Raw genomic sequence first — 21264 nt, forward strand, 5'->3', positions numbered from 1 at the left:
GAAAAGTTTATAAAGTAAGATAATCATGTTATCGTGGAAGTTATAAATATTTAAGATCATGAATAACAAGTACCAAGATGGTTGGAAGGCTTATAAGCTAAACGAATTGAAGAAGATAAGTTTTGTCGAAAGTTGACAAGTTGGGGTTACATCTTGTGCGTCCTAAGGCGACATATAATAAATATGAGACTTATTAATCATGATTTGAATGAGTGTAAAGTCATAATATGATTATATATGATGTTTGGATATAAAATATAAAGTTTGGGAAAAATTGGATTTAACTTACGGAAAAATCAAGTTAAGATTTGCCTTGTAACGAGCTGTTTTGAGAAATTAAATTCGTAAGCTTTATGATGTCATTTGGGGACATATCTCATACCAAAATGAAGGTATTGAAATCTAGTTTCTAACTGTTCAAACCATTTATTCATAAAATATTAGAGTAGAGAAATATGGATTTTTAAAATAGGGTCGCCAAGTCACGTTGCCGCACTACAGAGAAACTGGCAGGTTCATAGGACAAGTTGCGACGTAGTTTTATCCCAATATATTGAGAGTTACATGGATATATTTATGTGGAATTAAATTCTTATGTGTCTAGTTTCCAACAATGGGAACCGTTTGTCAATACGATATCGGAGTAGAGAGATACAAGTGTCCGAAGTGGCACTACTCGAGCTGCCAAGCATGCAGCTTACCCACCTGCTTGGAGAATTGAGGCGGTAGACTTATCCCCTTATATCTCGTCATCAATACAGATGTTACTCACACAAAATCACTTTCAAGATCTCCAAAGTCATCCCTAACATATCTAAATATCACAATAACCAATCTCAAGGAAACAACAGCTCATATCATCATCAAAGATGTTAAAGACTACAAGAGAATGCTTTTATGGTGTTGTGGTGTGATTGAGAGCTATTGTGAGCTAAGTTGAGATGAGGTTTCGAGTTTTAGCTTCTTTTCAAGGTATGTATAACATCTTCTTGATTTTGCCTAAGTTTAATCTTGTGTTGGTTGTGTTGTTTGAGTGAAAAACCATAAGATGCACTTGAAGGAACATGTGATAGAGTTGTCTTTTTGGTTGGACTATTTTGTGGCTAAATATATGGTTTGTGGTGGTTGCAAATTGTGAGAAATAATTTGCTAATGTTTTGGCTGCTATTTTTAAGCTTCCCTAGGTGTTAACTAAGTTGATTGAATAAGAAAAAATGAAAAACAAGTGATTGACTATAAAAAAATTAAGGTGCTAGATGTTTGAGGCTGTTTTGGAAGGCATTTTGTGGATGTTTTATACTAAACATAATATGATACATATATGTATGATGTTCTGAAGGTTGTAAACTAATTTATGGAATAAGAGTTAGATTTAATTTATATCTTGTTATGAGTAAAAACGAGTTTGCCGCTCAATATGATTGTTAAGATAATTGGAGAAACTCATATTGGATTATATTGTTGTTGTTGTTGCTATTGTTGGTTACATTATTGTAGATGTAAGAAGTTGTGTTGAGCTTGGTTGAGTAATAAGGAAGGGTTCATACAGGTATGTTAAAGCTATCCCTTCTTTCTTTTGGCATGATCCAAGTTACGATACGTAAACGTAATGCTATGTCATAAGTGTTTCTACTCTTAGAAGTTAAGGATGTCTATGTTATTCATTCTTGTAAAATGATATTCAAGATGTCTAAGTATGTTCCTAAGTCCCTATTGAGGTATATGATAGAGATTTTAATGTTCATAATATAGTGATACATGCACATTCATTTATCACCGTGCTATGGCCGGTTCGGCATTCATGCATTTACCACCGAGCTGCGGTCGGTTGGGTAGTTACACATTTACCACCGAGCTACGGCCAGTTGGGCAGTTACACATTTACCATCGAGCTACGGCCGGTTGGGCAGTTATGCATTTACCACCGAGCTACGACCAGTTGGGAAGTTACACATTTACCATCGTGCTATGGCCGGTCGGTCAGTCATGCATTTACCACGGCGCTACGGCTAGTCGCGCAGTTACCACTGATCAGTTGGGTAGTCATGCATCATACGATATGGATAATAGTCTCAAAGAGAAACATATATATATATATATATATATATATATATATATATATATATATATATATATATATATAATAAGTACGCATATACGGTGGCACTTCAGAGATTCAGGTTGTTATATGTCTTTAATTAATGTTGACTTATTATTACGTTTTAGTTCTGCCTTACATACTCAGTACATTATTCGTACTGACGTCCTTTTGTTGGGACGCTGCATTCATGCCTGCGGGTATAGATAATCAGTTTGACGAGCCCTCATAGTAGACGAGATTAGCGTTTAGCGAAGGAACGGTAAGACTCCACCCCATTCGGAGTACAACCGAGTCTATGAGTCATCGTGTCAGAGTTTTCTATAGACTTATGGGTAGGATGGTACCCGGTCCCATTTGATGTAAAATAATCTTAGAGGTTTTATAGATAGAGGTTCATGTTGTACAGTATGTCTGAGGCTTTGATGACCCATATGTATTTATGTTTTAAGAACGATAGTTCATTGATACATTATTTTCCCACTTATAGTTATACATTACAAGTTGTGGCCATGTTGGCCCATGATAGTTAGAAGAAAAAAATGAGTTACATCGTGGTTTGCTCTGCCTAGTGCGGCACCGCGTGCCAGCCACGCCTCCCCAGGTTTGGGGTGTGACAACAAGATTCCATGTACGATTCGCAGAATTCTTCAACTTCTGAGGAACTAGAAGTTTGCGGCCAAACAATTCTGATCTGCAGCAATATGGCCCTCTTTCTGCGGTCCGCAGATTTGTAACTGCAGCCACATCTTTCTCTTTTGTGGTCTGCACTTTTACATTTGCGGCCGCCTAGCATTTTTCTGCTACCGCATAATCCTTGTGCGGTCCACAATTTTGATGAACTTGGAAGGCATACTCATTGAACTTTGCTCATGCCCTTTATTTTGCGGCCGCACAATTCATGTGCGGACCGCACTTTGCAACTTTTTCTGCTAGCCTTTCCTTCAGACTCTACGACCGCAGATGATATTTTGTGGTCCGTACTTCTGAGCTTCTGTGCTTTTTGTGTCTTTGAGTTCAGATTACTCCTTCTTGAGTTGGATTTCATCTCAGGAGTTCATATTCCAATATTCCTGCAATTACGAACATTTTATTAGTTTTTTGGAACAAAATTAAACTCTTTTAAACTAAAACAAAAGCTAAAAGGCGCTAATAAGTAGTCAAAATACCACTTATCAGAATGCTGCCGGAGCAGGCTCGCAGGTGCGGTGCCTGGTTCCTAGAAGCAAAAAAAGGAAGCAGGATCAGAGTCCGTAGAAGCGGATTTGCTTCTGCGATAAGGGGATCACAGGTGTAGAAGAGGCCAGCTTGGGCAAGGTCACAGGTGCGATACGCGAGTTGTAGAAGCGGGTTTGCAGGTATGGCGCCTTATCATATGTGAGCTGTGTGCTGGTCTTGGGGCATTCCACAGAAGCAGAACTTTGTCCGCAAAAGCGGTGTCGTAGGTGCAACCCAAGGTCTGCAGATGCGAAAATCGTTGGAGGCAGAAGCTTCATTTAAGTGGGGATTTAGGCTATTTTGGCTAATTTTCTTTCATCTCTTGGGCGATTTTGCAGCTCTTGGAGAAGAGTTTTCACCTAGCACTTTGAGGTACGTAATTTCTATATAAGATAAGTTTAATACATAGATTATGGGTAGATTTTAACATGTAAAATTGTGGGAATTATGGGTTTAGTTGAAAAACAAACCTAGGTTCTTGATAAAAAAGATTTATTCACAAAAATGATTATGGAATTGGGTGAGAACTATATGTTTGAGTTCGTGAGGTTATAGGTTGTCACGATCCAAACCAATGGGCTGCGATGGGTGCCCGAGTTCTAACTGTTGAACATCCTTAAACATGCGTCTTAAGATATAAACATGAATAACATATGTGAGGAAAACTTATCCAAAAGATATATGTACATATATATGCGGATACAGTGGGCGAGCCGACAAGGCTGCTATAGACAACTATATATCCAAAACTGGAAGCCGACAAAGCCACATATTATCTAACTATAAATAACTGTCTACAGACCTCTAATAGAAAATACAATTGTACAAGGACGGGACTAGGCCACGTCGATATGTATACAAACATATCGTACCAAAATTAAAAGCAGCTCCAGATCAAGTGGAGCACGCCAACTCTCGCTGATCAAGGATCCTAAGAAAGAGGACTGTCAGCTTGCCTACCTGCACCTGCGAGCATGAAACGCAGGCCCCGAGAAATAGGGCATCGGTACGGATAATATACTAAGTATGTAAGGCATGAAAATCAGTACATAAGATACATAGATGAAATGGAATAAGGAATTTTGCCTGTAAGTCTAAATAACTTTACAAATCCTAAAACAATTATAATATCATGCACGTACGTGTAAATGTCATGTCATGCATAGGTATAGGTGTAAATAACATCATCAAGCCTCTGAGGGCATCTCATCATATCATCTCGGCCACTGTGGGCAAAATCATCAACATATACCAACTGATCAGGTGGTGGTGCGTATATAACGCCTTAACCTTTTCCCATATCCCATATACATATAAGTACATATATACACGTATAAAATGCCCTCTGGTCATGGGTCCATGTACATGTATAAATGAATGAAATGCATAAAAATATTTTAATAAAATCAATTCACTTTTCGGATAAACTTTATCAACTACGTATTTTTCTGAGACCCATGAACAGAAGATGTAATAATAAGATACATGAGAATTCAAGAACATAGGCACCTCTAATATTCCTATGAATAGAGTCATTTATGGAAATTGTGCATTTGCTCGTTTCGTTTGTATCGTATGGATTATGACAAAAAGAAAGAAAGGACATCCTTAACATACATGGAGTAGGAAAAATTCGTATGATATTCTTGAGAAGGATTGCACTGTACTCCCTTAGAGTTGCAAAATTCCGTTGTTATTATGCAGTGCAATTTCGTATGAATTTCTTTATAAAATCAAGACTACCGTCACTATAGTAACGTGAGGTCTCACATGAACTTCAAAAGTTCCCTCACCTATATTCCTTGTTTTTCCTTTTTATATAATCCTTGCCAGAGAAATGAATTTGATATCTTTGAATACATATCTATCTTTGACATCTTTGAATACATATCTATCTTTGAATTGAGAGATACGTAGTTTCATATTGCCTTATGTTGAATTGATTGCCACCTAACCCATAATGACTAAGAGTCATATGGTTTGGTGGTGGCTTGCTAGCATGTGGGGGTGGAGGTGGTTTTAATCTTTATCCATAACTCATTAGTTAATTAGGTAATATCGTGTTACCCAATTGGCCAATTATTAACCAATTTCTCACATAATTAAGAATTATCTCAAATTACTTAAAATACTACTCACTTTTAACATACCTTGTACTCCTTATTATCGTGGTCATGTAGTACCTCATATAGCACTAGTCCATAAATACCAGGTATTATAGCTCAGACCGTATTTTATCCCAAATCGACAACCTTCAACGAAACTCATTTTCTTTAATTCTTGTACCCTTTATCCTTCATGGCACTTACTTATCACTTATTATAAATAGCATAAATACGTTAACCTCAAGATAATATCATCCCCGAGTCTACGTCGATTAACTGAAGACGTGAACTTAACGTATGAAATGCGAGATGTAACATGGGTAACAATTATCTTTTAATATTTTCCTGAATCCGGACGCGTGTGCCAGGGGGTAAATTTTAGGAATTTTCCACTTGGGGTTGGGTATTTGCCCTAATAGTTAAATTATGAATTTTTGAGTATATATTAACTTATTTATGTAATATTTGGCTAGTTTTGGGTTATTTGGCACCGAGTTGAGGATTTAAAGCGTATTTGTGGACCGGAAGTGAGTTTGAGAATGAGGTAAGTCTCTTGCCTAACCTTGTATGAGGAAACTTATCCCATTAGGTGTATTTTATTGTGAATTACTTGTATTGGGAGCTACGTACGCACTAGGTGACGAGAGTCCGTGCTTAGCTATATATATCATATGGTGTCCGGGTAGTTTCAGATTTACATCATGCCTTATTTGCACTGTATGTTAATTACGCATATTAATTGTCTTAAAAAGAGCTGATATTAAGGATATTAAGATTTAAAGTCTCCAGTTTAGATTTCTTGTTTTTAGAAAGAATTGAAGAATTATATAATAATTTTAGGAAGTCCAGGCCCACTCGAGTCGTAAGTATTTTCCCAAGCGAGGTAAATTTCTCTACTCTCATGAGAGCATGTTGTTTGCCTCGTCAGGTTAGATGCATCTATGATTCGTGCCATTCGACCCTCGGCAGTGCACACAATATATTATTGGGATCAGGCCGTACGACCTTGGCATAAATCGTGCGTGATATTATTCAGAGATTAAGTCCACTTGATATTATGTTATGCAGAAATTGATTTTGAAGTAACTTTTAGTTGAAGAATTATTTATTTACTGCTTGTTATTGAGTTATTATTGTTTACGTAATCCATGCTTATCTAGAATTTCTATATTATATTATTTTGTCCATAGTAAGTGTCGATATCGACCCCTCGTCACTACTTCTTTGAGGTTAGACTGGATACTTACTGGGTACATATTGTTTATGTACTCACGCTACACTTTTACACTAACTGTGTAGGATCTGAGGTAGGTTCATCTAGTATTTATCACGGTGCGCACTACTGATACTCTGAGACTTAGTGGTAAACTGCCTTTTGAGTCCGTTCTGCAGCATCCGAAGTCTCTCTTTTGTATTTACTTTCTGTCTACTTTATTTCAGACAGTAGTTAGTGTTTTGTATATTCTACTAGTAGTTTATGTACTTGTGACACCGGGTCTATGAATTTTACTAGTAGACACTTGATAATTTTGAGTATTTATTTTACTACACTTGTTCTTACAATTGTTTAAACTTTATGGTATTAAATTTCCCACCTCTCACTTGTTTAATAATTAAAAATTAACTAATCCGAAAAATGTTAAAAAGAATAAATACATGGCTAGTTCACCGTTGGCTTTCCTGGAAGCGACGTTGGGAAATCGGGGACTGTCATCACGACACCGTTGCCATCACGACCTATAGGGAAATTGGGTCATGACAGTATTAGTTGATATATTTGCATTTGACGGGGCAACAGTCGATTCTGACAAAGAAAAGAATGTTACTAACTATTTCTTTGTGAGACTCTCCCCGAGCCCTGGTAACTCATGGCGCTCGATTCATAGTCTCACCAGCCACAAACTTTCCCTTATGGGTGGATGTAATCTTTGGAGGTATCGCTGTAAATATAACATATCTTTAGGAACATGAATTCTCATATCGCACGATCGAACATCCTTAAGCATGAGTCTTAAGATATAAACATGAATAACACATGTGAGGGAAACCTATCCAAAAGACATATGTACATATACATGCAGAATACAATGGGCGAGCCGGCAAGGCTGCTATAGACAACTATATATCCAAAATTGGAAGCCGACAAGGCCAAATACTATCCAGCTATACATAATTGTCTACATACCTCTAATAGAAAATACAACTGTACAAGGACGAGACTGGTCCATGTCATACCTATAGATGTATACAAACATATCGTACGAAAATCAAAAGCAACTCCGGATCAAGTGGAGAATGCCAACTTTCGTTGATCAATGATCGTAAGAAGGGGGACTGTCAGCTTGCCTACCTATACCTGCGGGCATGAAACGTAGGCCCCGTAAAATAGGGTGTCAGTACGAATAATGTACTGTGTATGTAAGGCATAACAATCAGTACATAAGAGATATAGATGAAACATGGAATAAGGAATTCCGCCTGTAAGTCTAAATAACTTTGCAAATCCTGAAACAGTTATAATATCATGCACTCCATAAACCTAAGGCTCTGATACCAAGTTTGTCACGACCCATTTTCTGAACAAGCCGGGACCGGCACTCGATCACTAAACATGACCGAGCGAACCATCTCTGCTTATCAAATCTATTATAACTCCAAACTTTATATGCAACAAGGCAATACTCTATCCAAATACTTTTGATTAATTTAAATAAATCAACTCCAAAACTTTATTCGTATTAACTACTGAATTACTGCTAAGTTATTATCAAAACATCTGAATCTTAACCTAACGACTATGTCTATGAGGCCTCTACTGATAAACTGACGCACTGCTCAGGACATGAGATTTCCTGGCCAGTTCTCTAAGTAAACAAAGAAATTACTAAATAAAGATGACTCTAAGGAATACTCCACGAACAAAAGTGGAGCTCACCAATAACACCGGAAGAGAAGGAAGTCCTAACCCATAACCTGCTCGCCTGCAAAACCGGTTCCTACATTGTACCGCTAACCAACGTATGTTCCCTAAAGAGAATGTGAGTACCATCCATTGTACTCAGTGAAACTCAACAACAGGGGGCAAAACTTTAATAACATATACATTACGAGCAAAGGTTCTAAATGCATGTAAAACATAAAGCTTATAAGAATAATTCTAAATAATTGCATAATAGAAGTTTATGAATATTCTAAAAGAAATTCTTTTATTTTTCTTTCTTATAAAAAAATACTTCACTTTATACTTTGGGAGTTCCAATTATCCTGACTTAATTTTGTCTCAGTCACCGTGTGATCGGCACGGGTTCGATCCCAACATGATCGAATAGGCCCAATCCACGAGGTGCCTCTCGCTTCATGATTCTCAACGCTCATGTATCATACCTTAGCATGGCTACGTAAATTCTCAGCAATGAGACCCTCGGCTCGTGTGTTCCCCACTTTGCTACAAGTAGTTTCAGGAAGTCAACGCCTTGGTCAGGACCCTCAGCCTAGACGATGACCCCTTCTCGGAATAAAGGATACTCCCAAAAATCTTTTCTTTCTGAAACTTCTTCTTGTTACTTTTCAAGTCTAGATCTTGTTTGGTAAGTTATATATCAATATTCATATCAATATTCTTGAGTGCATACATAGCATAAGCATGAAATAAAATTACTCACAGTATTTTTACAAGTTCTATCTAACTCTTGAGACTTTAACATGTAAGATCGTGTAATAAAGCATAAAAATATGAAAATAGACGCTTATACTTCTCGAATAAAATACATAAGCTTTAACTAGAATATACTTAGTCAACATGTATTCACTCGTTCCAGTGAAGCACATGTTGACTCTTTAAAGCATTTTATCAAACACTTTGTGGGCATATTTTTGTGAGTAGAACCACTTTAGTAAAGGATTGTATCCACTCACCTCAAAACTTCTTGAGCCAATACGTAGGCCCCAGTCCAATTTATACCCGTCAAATAATTGATTCTATAACAATCGGTGCAATTGAATTAATTTCAAAGTTTCACACCTAAACATGGGATTTATGTTGATACAGAGGAAGAAGGGAATTAATTATTCAATTCTTACCTATTACTACTATAGAATAATTGATAATAAGAAATTTATGTACCTGAGTTCAAGAATTGGTGGTTTGTAAAGAACTCTAAAATTTATTTTGTTGCCTGCGTGCCTTGCGTTTGCTGTGTGAACAGAATAACATTCTGTTTCTTGTATAAGGGCTAAGGCACGTGCTTCTTATTAGTTTGCTTAATAGTTTGCCTTCCATAGCCCTTTATGGACTAAGGCACGTGCTTTTTATTTTTGTTTTGTTTTCCTTTTTTTTGGTTTTGACTTAACTAGTATTAACTTATACATACTTTTAATATTAAATAATATTAAAATTATTAATATTCCCCTATTTGTATATCCAATTATTTATAAATAGAAAAGTAACTCAAAAATCAATCACAGGGGTTTAAATCCGTAATAGAAGTATAATTTAAGATAAAAAATTAAATTTTATATTTAGCGAGTCTTGAAATTTTTATAAATTTGAGGAGTGTTACAATCTTTCCTCCTTAAAAAAACATTCGTCCTCGAAAGTTGCTAGGGCCTTATTCTTAAACTAATAATCATTCCTTAAGTCATTGAATTTCTTAAGTTTTCTTAGCACTACTCTCCTTCCCAAGGGACTCAAAATTTTGGCTAACTCCCTAAATTTTTAAATATTTCGGCAGCCCTTGTAAATTGGACTATCAAAAAAATATCCCTGTCACAAATACCACAACTACACCAACAACAACCAAATATACCATAACAGGCCATTCATAGGCACCATACACAACTCATAAATTAATTACTCACACTCCTGCAAGGAGGTACCACAATAACCAACAAGAATCTAAAGGACAACACTTTAGCAAATGCAAATCACTTTAATGAGTTAAATGTACTCTGGCATGGCACTAGATTATTAAATAACTAAATATACTCTGACAAAAACTAAATTATTTCAACTATTTAGTATAATCAAGCAAAGACATAAACATATGCTAACTTGTATTTAATAATTTAAATATAAATGTCAAATCAATCTAGGTTCACATACCTTTTTCCTCAAATAAATATGAATATTTCTTCCTTATATCTTCCTCGACCTCCCACGTAGCCTCTTTGAATCATGATTACTCCACAAAACTTTTACCGATGCTATATCTTTTGTTCTCAACTTTCTTACTTGCCTATCGAGAATTTCTATAGGTACCTCTACATAAGTCAAGCCTTCTTTCATTTTTATGGTATCAGCAGGTATTATAAGCGAATCGTCATGAATGTACTTTCTAAGCATAAACACATGAAAGACAGGATGAACAGAGGATAATTCAACGGGCAACACTAGCTTATATGCCATGTTTCCCTTCTTTTCTATAATCTCATAAAGTCCAATAAATCTAGGACTAAGTTTCCCCTTCTTACCAAAATTCATAACCCCTTTCATTGGTAAAACTTTCAAAAATACCTTGTCACCAACCATGAACTCTAACTCACGATGTCTCTTGTCAGAATAAGATTTTTGACGACTCTGGGCCGCTTGCAGTCTTTCCCTGATTAGCTAAACTTTCTCTAAGGCCTCACAAACAAACTCTGGACCAATCAACGACACCTTTTCTAGTTCAAACCAACCCACTGGAGACCTACATCTTCGCCCATACAACGCTTCATAAGGAGCCATACCGATGCTAGCCTGATAGTTGTTATTGTAAACAAATTCTATAAGTGGCAAGTGATCATCCCAACTACATCTAAAGTCTATAACACATACCCGTAGCATATCTTCGAGTGTCTGAATGGTTCTTTCTGCCTGGCCATCGGTCTGTGGATGGAAAGCGGTGCTCAAGTTGACCTTGGTACCTAATCTTTTCTGAAATGCCTGCCAAAAATGCACCGTGAACTGAGGGTCTCTGTCAGATATAATTGAAACTGGAGTACCATGCAATCAGACTATTTCTTTGATGTACAACTGCGCATACTGCTCTGCAAAATCTGTCATCTTTACTGGTAGGAAATGCACAGACTTTGTCAGCCAGTCTACAATAACCCAAATTGAATCTTGCTTACGATACGTGCGAGGTAGACCTACTATGAAATCCATATTAATCATCTCCCATTTCCACTATGGTATCTCTATATCTTAAGCTCGGCCACCAGGCCTCTGATGCTCGGCTTTGACTTGCTGGCAATTCAAACATTTAGCCACGTGATCTGCTACTTGCTTCTTCATGCCTTTCCACCAATACAACTCTTTCAAGTCAAGATACATTTTGGTAGCACCTGGGTGGATAGAGTAACTCGAACTGTGAGCTTCTTCCATTATGGTCTTTCTAAGACCATCTACATCAGGCACACACAACCGATCATTCAACTTCAAAACTCCGTAACTTCCTAGAGTGAAAGTAGTGATTCCTTTATTTCTAACTCCTTCTTATAGACTCACTAAGTACGGATCTTCATCTTGCTTAGACTTAACATACACAACTAGAGAGGATTGCGCTAAGGCATAAGCAGTTATACCTCCTTCTTCGGTCTCATCCAATCTAATTCCATCATTTGCCAATTTTTGAATTTCTCAACCCAAAGTTCACATTTGCACTGCAAGATGGTCTAAGACACCCATTGACTTCCTACTAAGTGCATTTGCTACCACATTAGCTTTGCCCGGGTGATAAAGGATATTGATGTCATAATCTTTCCATAGCTCGAGCCACATTCTCTACCTCAAATTTAATTCTTTTTGCTTGAAAATGTACTGGAGGCTTTTGTGATCTGTAAACACTTCAGAATGTTCACCATAAAGGTAGTGTCACCATATCTTTAATGCAAACACCACTGCTACAAGCTCCAAGTCATGTGTGGGGTAGTTCTTTTCATGATTCTTTAACTGCATGGAAGCATAAGCAATAACTTTTCCATTTTGCATAAGAACACAACCAAGACCAACCCTGAAGGCATCACAATACACTGTGAACCCACCCGAACCTGTCGACAAGGTTAACACAGGTGCAGTGGTCAACTTCTTCTTTAACTCTTGAAAACTCTGCTCACAAGCATCTGACCATTGGAACTTAACTACTTTCTGAGTCAACTTAGTTAATGGAGCTGCAAGTGAGGGAAACCCCTCTACAAACCTTCTATAGTAGCCAGCTAACCCCAAGAAACTCTTGATTTCAGTTGGCGTTGTCGGCCTAGGCCAGTTCTTGACTGCTTCTGTCTTCTGAGGGTCTACTTTTATGCCTTCACTAGATACCACGTGGTCTAAGAATTAATGCTACTGACTACAACCAGAACTCACATTTTGAAAACTTGGCATAAAGCTCATTTTCCTTCAAGGCCTGCAAGACTATTCTGAGGTGTTCTGCATGATCTTCCTTGCTCTTAGAGTATACCAAAATATCATCTATAAACATGATAATAAACATATCCAGGAATGGCTTGAAAATTCTATTCATGAGGTCCATGAATGCAGCTGGGGCATTTGTCAACCCGAAGGACATTACTAGAAATTCATAGTGCCCGTAGCGAGTTCTAAAGGCTGTTTTAGATATATCTTCTTATTTGATTCTCAACTGATGTTACCCCAACCTCAAGTCTATCTTTGAAAAGTAATTTGCACCCTGAACTTGATCAAATAAATCATCAATTATTGGCAGTTGGTACTTGTTCTTAATGGTAACTTTATTCTACTGCCGATAGTCGACGCACATTCTGAGAGACCTATCTTTCTTCTTGACAAACAGGATCGGGGCATCCCGCGGTAAAACACTCGGCCTGATGAAGCCCTTGTCAAGAAGGTCTTTCAACTGTTCTCTCAACCCATTAAGTTCTGTTGGAGCCATCCTATAAGGAGGTATAGATATGGGCAGAGTGCCTGGCATGAGATCAATGCCAAAGTCTATGATTCTTTCAGGAGGAAGTCTGGGAAGGTCATCTGGGAAAACTTCTGGAAATTCTCTAACAACTGGAAGAGACTGAAGAGCTGGTGGTTCTGATTATAGATTAATGATGTGAGCCAAATAGGCGAGACACCATTTATTGACCATTCGTTGTGCCTTAAGGTAAGAAATAAACTTACCTACAAGCGATGTTGAACTACCTTTCCACTCTAAGACTTCTTCATTTGGAAATTGGAACCTGACTATCTTGGCAAGACAATCTAACATGGCATAGCAGGAAGATAACCAATCCATACCTATGTTCACATTGAAATCCACCATTTCTAACTCTATGAGATCGGCTTTGGTGTTGCGACCTTGGACTGAAACTATACAACCTCTATAGACTCGTGTGACTTTCACTGTCTCGCCAACTAGAGTAGATACTAGGAATGGCTCACTAAGTTGTTCAGGTTCTAGCCCGAGGTTAATTGCAAAGTATGGAGTCACATATGAAAACGTTGAACCTGGATCCATTATGGCATAAGCATTATGTGATCAGACTAAAAGTATACCTGTAATAACTTCTATAGATGCCTCTGCACTCTGACGATCAACTGTAGCAAACAAATGGGGTTGTCCCCCTCCCTAAGTAACTTGATATGCACCTCTGCCTACACCATGCCCATTCTGATTATGAAAACCACGAGCCTGAGGTGGTGTAACTGCAGTAGTTGAGGAACTAGAAGGACGAGTTGATCCACCACTAAAATTACGTTGCAACTTTGGGCAGTTGGCCTTTATATGACCAATGTCTCCACAATGATAGCAACCATGAAACCCAAGCTTGCACTGATCTGAATGTTGCCGCTTACATGTTCCACAAAGACCTTGTTGGTGTGAATGTTGCTCAGCATTACTCTGGATATGTGAGGATGATATCCTAAAATTCTGATTCTGGCGAGACTGGTTTTCCATAACTCTGAGCTGGTGCTAATGACTCCTTATTAGAGGAATCTCTTCCACCTCCACTGGATCTACCATTAAACTTGCTCGTTTTCCGGGCTTTCTTGTTATGTTCTTTTTATTCTCTCCTTTGTTGTATGTCTTTTTCTAAGTGCTTGGAGAATCCCACAATAGAAGAGAAGGCTGTCATTCCTACCACTACAACTGATGTCATATCCTTAATGTGGTAAGCCAAACCGCCAACAAACCTGTGAATCTTTGCTTTTTCTATCTTAACCATGTGAGGAGCATGCTTAACTAACCTTATGAATTCCATGTAGTACTCTTGCACACTTTTATTCCCATACTTGAGTTGTTCAAACTATGTAGCCTTAGCTTCCCTATCCTCTTCTGGGATAAAGTTAGCCATGAAGGCCTCTTTAAATTCTTCCCAAGTAGGCGGACCATCATCTTCATCTCTTTCCTTTTCCCACATCTCAAACCATGCGGCGGCCACATCTCTAAGCTGGTAAGCAGCCAGCTCCACAACTTTATCATCAAATGCTTTCATCGTTCGGAGGGCTTTCTTCACACCCTCCAGCCACAACATTAGATCTTCATCAACTATAGAACCATGGAATACTGAAGGACTTAACTTTAAAAATTCATGCACTCTTGAGACTCAGAGTTGTTCTGTCTATTTGATTGAGGTGAAATCTCATTTCTTCTCTCGTTCTGGTTGGCCATGAAGGCTTTAAACATCTCCATAGCACTGTTGACTGCATTACCTCTAGAGATATAGCTGTTTGAGCCGGAGCTGCTGTTGGGGGCAACACTGGATCCTGAGGTACTGGATCATCATGCTCCACCCCTTCTTCATGTTCAACCCGAGGTACTTGAACCCCCCTTGTGGATTTACCCTTCCTTTTCTGAGTTGGAGCCTTTTTAGTTCTGCCTTGAGCCACAATAACAACAATGATTTCTTGAGCAGCATCCTGAGTGTCAGTGTCAGAGTTGCGAGTACGAGCCATTTCTGTGAGTTTTGGAGAAAAGAATACGTTAGATAATTTCTTAGAGGTAGGCTTTATTGCACGATCTAAAGTATGAAAAAAATGAGACTTTTCCTAAATGCTTGTAGTCTCCTGTTTATAAGTATGGCGCGCTTCATACCCATAAACAAGACTCTACTAACACTGTAGGCATGTGATTTTTGACTCTCCCAAAGATTTACATATTTTTGCATTTAAATACTTAGTTTAGGTTTAATATTGCTATTTTAAATAGTTTTGGCTCTTTTACTTTATTTTATCACAAAAATAAAAATTACAAAAAAAATATTTTCTTTTATTTAGCTAATTAATATTTTATCTAGTTACTTTTAATTTATCTACTTTACATAAAATTGAAAAATACAAAAATAGTTCCACTTTGTTTTTAGGAATATTATTTTTATTTTTTGCAATGATTTTAATGTGATTCCATTTTTATCTTTTAGTAGGATATTTGAAAAAATACCAAAAAATAGGTTTGTTTTAATGGTTAGTCTTGTTTTAATAGTTATTTTACTTGAGTAGGATTAATTGGTAAATGAGGTTGTATTTTTAGTCTTGTTCACGGAGAAAGAGTAAAATTTGGACTCAAACAACTCATTTTTAGGCCTAATTTTCGGACCTAGCCTATAATAACCTAAGCCCAATACCCCAAAATCCTAGACCTAGATTTAGCTAAGAAAACAATTCCTACAACTCTAACAAAAAGAGAACGGCAGTCAGGCCATCAAAAAAAAAGCATCAGTTACTTCAAACAAAAATTCCAATCGCCGCCCCATTGATTTCTGATATCAGTCTTCTCCTTTATTGAAATAAAACGGTTGCATATGTGTGTTGCTAAATTTCTTGAGAAATTAGCCTGGAGATTTTGCGAGGAATTAAGTTTTCAACGTCTAAAGCGTCTGTGCCTTCACATGAAACGCAATGCGAGACATCCTTAATTCCTAATGAAGACCTATTTCCTTAAAGTGTTGTCGTTCCCATTTCCCCTTACTGGCTTCTTAATTGTCTTCTCAATCGAAGGGAAACACATACAGAACCAAAAGAGAGAAACGGAGATGGGAGAGAGGAAAAATAGAAATAATTAAGGGAATTTCAGTGAGCGTAGGGTCTTGGTTGCTTAGATCTGGTAGTGAGGCTGTCCATTCTGAGGTTGGAGATTTCCGGCAAGGCTTTCTGGCTGAGGTTTTTGTCCGTGGTCTGTTCGAGCATTAGAAATCGTTCTCATTTAGCTAAGGTGGAAAAATTGGAGTTGTTTCTTTCTTTGCAAGGATTAAGAATGGGTCATAAGGTGGGTCTTGGACCATGAGGAATCTGGCCAAGTAATAAATCATGTTAGCTAGCCTATTTGCTCCCCAATAATATCTTGTTCATAAATTTGGCATCTCAATAATCTTAAGGATTAGGGAAATAATTCAAATGTGTTAGTTGCTTTAGGCGCAATTAATACAATTATCGTGATCACGGGTACGGTTCCCGTGGCGTGGTCATGATACGTAAATTCCAAATTCGGGGTATATTTATATGACCCGGCCACAACTTTTAATTTTATTAATAAATTAAACATGTTATAGATCGTGGGTACGGTTTCCGTGACACGATTTGCAATATGTACCAAATAGATAGGTGTATGACAATCGTGATTTGCTATAACCGATTAAAAGGAATAAAATACACATAGGATTAAAATATATAAGTAATCTGATAATTAGGCCAATAATAATAGTTGAGCGACCGTGCTAAAACTACGGAACCCAGAAATGCCTAACACTTTCTCTCGGGTTATCAAAATTTCTTACCCGGATTTCTGTGTTCACGGACTATAAAATTGAGTCAATCTTTCCTCGATTCGGGATTTTAAACCGGTGACTTGGGACACCATAAATTATCCCAAGTGGTGACTCTGAATTTGATACAAACAATCCTATTTCGATTGTTGCTTAAATTGGAAAAACTCCCTTATACCCCTTCCAGGGGTAAGAAAAAGGAGGTGTGACAGATTTGGCGACTCTGCTGGGGAAAAGAACCCAGAATCTCTGGTTCAAGGTTCAAGGATTCGAGCTTAGAATAATTGTTATATTTGGTTTTATTTATTATCTGGTTTTATTACATGTTTGGGCCTAATGTGTTAAATGTCATTTTTTACCGCTTTGATATTATTTGAACTGTGTATAAACTGCTACGAAACCCTTCTCTTCTCATCTTTGGGGAAGTGCACGTTGGTGTGACTTCTTTTATGTTAGTGCAAGCCGGATGGCCTTTTGGTTCCCGGTACGTAGCCCCCCATCGGCTCGAGTTGTCCGCTCGGATACAACAAATCTAGAACAATACACCCAGGTTTTAAACCTAGAATAACATGGCCCCATGCCAGATCCCAAGTAGGAACATTTGTTTGTATCACGTGCATTTGACTTAGGGGACTCAACATAAGGGTTGGGTCCATCTAGGACAAGTGTATCCAAAAAATAACAGACTATCCTGATGCATCCTAATGTGCTACATGTTGGAATCTTCAAGGGTAAAAGGGGTCATTTGGCGGGCCAATGAGTTTTGAGGGTAAATGAGAAAGAAAAGAGGTTGAAGTATAAAAATGAAGCAAGTAGGGCCCAGTTATAATTTTCTTTCACGCTCTTTCAAGAAAAGACCAAAAAATGAAAATGAAAATAATCCAAAAAGATTTTGCACTTTCCCACAAATTGTTTTTCAACAAAAAACAAAAGAAAAAAAAATAAAAAAAATCCAAAAAGGTTTTACATGTTTTATCATTTTCAAGGAAAATATATTTTCTCTAAATTAGTTATTTTTTTATTCTCGCCCGTATTCAATCTGCCCGAACTACACAAACTTGATTCTCGTCTTTCGGGGCGTGATACGTAGGCAATCCACATAGGGTCCGGTTTTCCTAGTGAGTCTTAGGTTCTTGGCTTCGCGGGGTCTTTGCCAAATCTTGTATTTTTAGCTATTTTTAGCCACATAGGTTAATTTTAGAAAAATAGTCACAACCATGTCTTGTTGTGTCCAACATGGAGTGTTATTGTCTCACATAGTGTTCTAAATCCTTAATTCTATTTGTCTTTAGTTTTCTTATACAGGTGTGAATCTACTTACCGGAGTTTGAGCATGACAAACACCCCAGGACCGTCTGGTCAGGACCGTTGCATCCATGAGTTGCTTAAGGAGAATTTTTTTTATATTTTGAGTCTGTTTCTTTTTTATGTTGTCTTGTACTTTATAGTTATGTCCTCTAGCAATGATTCTTTTAGTTGGTGTTGGAATTTGTCGTAGTATAGTTGAGTTGAGTCTCTCATTATCATATTTCCTGTTTTTGTTTTGAAAATCAAAAAAGAAAAAAGAGTAGTAAATGAATAATCCAAAAAGACTTTTATTTTTATTAGTTTAATTTATCCATTACTTTTCAAGAACTACGCTTGGTCTGATTCATGAGGGACATGATACGTAGACAACCTACATAGGGTTTGATCGATTCTTTTTTTATTTATTTAAAAGAAAAAGGAAAAAATGAAGCGAAAAAAAAGAAGAAAAAGAGAGGAGAAATTATGGGATGTGATAATGAGAGGAAAGAAAAGAGTGATAATTAGAAAAAAAAAAGAAAAGGAAGGAAAATGAGCAAGTCAAGAAGTGCTAAAAAAGAAAAGAAAAGAGAACATTCAAATGGACAAATTGGGATGATGCCAAGTGACCTTGTGACCCTCGAAGTCATTCTAGAACCGTTAATTGTTAGTAGGTGCATTGCACACAATGTGATATTTTTAGCTGTTAAATGCCTTAATGCTAACAGATTGTCCCCATTTTGTTCATTTTGTTATCTTCATTGAGCGAAAGGATGATCGGTTTGTGGTTTTTAAGTAACTCATCCATACAACACAAGGTCAAAGAGCAAGGTAGCAATGACTAGCAAAGACTTGGACACAGGGGTTATTGATCTATCTAAGGGAATTGTTGAATCAGAATCTGAGTTGAAAGAAGAGGTCTTAAGGTTGAAAGGACATATGACCAAAATATACCAAGCCTGGATTAGTGGGCGTCCTCTACCATCAGTTCCCACTAACTACACTGAAAGCCTTGTCACCATTCCGCCACTATCACAAGTCTAGGATATCCCCCCACAACCTTTTCACAATCCCCCCAGAACCACCTCATATCCCGCTCCTTGGACCACTCATATTTTTCTAGCTCATCCACCTTCTACCTTTCCTCGATTCTCTAGCGAGACTGTGTTCAAAATCCCCGATGCCCAACACTATGCTCCAGAACCAATTTTCAAGTTCTCGGGTCCATACTCTTACGCTCCTCATTTTGAGCCTTCCAGTGAGACTGCAAAGCGTGCTAAGACAGTGGAGCAAGATGAGATATCCAGAAAGCTGAAAGGGTTTAAGATGCCAAAGTTTAATTTGTATGATGGGCGCGGAGATCCAGTAGCCCATCTGAGGGGTTATTGCAGTGAAATGAGAAGTGTTGGCGGGAAAGATGAGTTGCTGATGGCGTATTTCAGTAAGAGCCTGACTGGGGTAGTTTTGGAATGGCATACTAGTCAAGATGTCGGTAAGTGGCATACATGGGATGACATGGCTCAAGATTTTGTGCGACATTTTCAGTACAATATAGACATTGTCCCAGACCGCTCCTCCCTATCTCGGATGGAAACGAAACCCAAAGAAGGATTTAGGGAGTTTTGGTTCAGACGGAACGAACAAGTTGCTCGGGTCAGTTCTCTGATTAGTAGAAAAGATGTTGAGCCCCGCCAACGATAGGATACAGTGGGCATTCCTGCTAAAGGCTTTCAGCCTCAATACCGACCCCATAAATATCCTCGTACTCCAGATAATCCTTCCCAGTGCTACCTTCCTCCACAAAATCCCCAAAATCATACCTTACCTTCCCAGTGCCCTATCCATAATGCACCGCCATATGCTCCGCACCCACGAGACACGCAATGGACTGTACCACCTCCTCAAATGTGTTTACCCCGCCTCCTCAAACATATCAACCACCTACCTGAAAGAGGTTCCAACCAAGGCCGGAGTTCAAAATGAGAAGGCAACAACAAAGAAAAAGGTCTTTCACTCCTATTGGAGAATCATATGCCAGTCTGTTCCAAAGATTGAGGCAACTGGTTGTGTTGAAGCTGATTCAGATAAAAATCTGAACCCTCTTCCAAAGAATTTTAATTATCCTCAAAGGTGCGCATATTTCTCTAATGTCCCGAGGCACAACAAAGAAAAGTGTTGGAATCTGAAAAGAGCGGTCCAGAAGCTTGTCGATGCAGGTGACATTACCGTGCAAAATCTAGATGCATCGGATACTAGCCAAAGTCCATTGCCTGTTCATAATGAGACGCATAAGGTGGGCATGATTTGTGTTGAAAATGGATATGAAAACTCTTCTGAGTTCCTTGGAAGGCCACTTGCTGCAAAGTTTTCAGCTATCAGTCTCGGTTCCAAAAGTTGATCTTAAGAACGAGTTGGAAAAATGGACCCAAAAGCCATTTGCTAAGGTCAATGTGATGGAGACTTGTGAAGGTTATAGTACTGTTGATGCGGAACTCAATGGCTAAGATGTCGAGCTTGGTAATTGGAAAGACGCTCCTTTCTTGGCTAGCCAGGGAGGAGTCTTGGTGGTTCATTTTGTTGTCATTTCTGTTGTCCGTGTTATTTCAAGGTTGTAATCCGAATATTGTCTTGTGCCTCAAACCCTTCTATCCTTTTTATTTTGCCTAGTTCCTTTAGCCGTAGTAACTCATTTATTGTTATCTAGGTTTGTTCCAGGGTTGTACCCCAGTTTTCTTGTCTTGTTGTTAAAACCCTTTCACCGTCTGTCTAATGCAATTTTCTGTTTTCTTGTTATTCTAGTCATTTTTTTGTTTAGTTCTCTTCTCCTTTTATAGTTCTTTTCATGCTGGCTCTAGT

This window comes from Nicotiana tabacum, chromosome 10 (assembly GCF_000715075.1).
Source record: "Nicotiana tabacum cultivar K326 chromosome 10, ASM71507v2, whole genome shotgun sequence".
NCBI lineage: Eukaryota > Viridiplantae > Streptophyta > Magnoliopsida > Solanales > Solanaceae > Nicotiana > Nicotiana tabacum.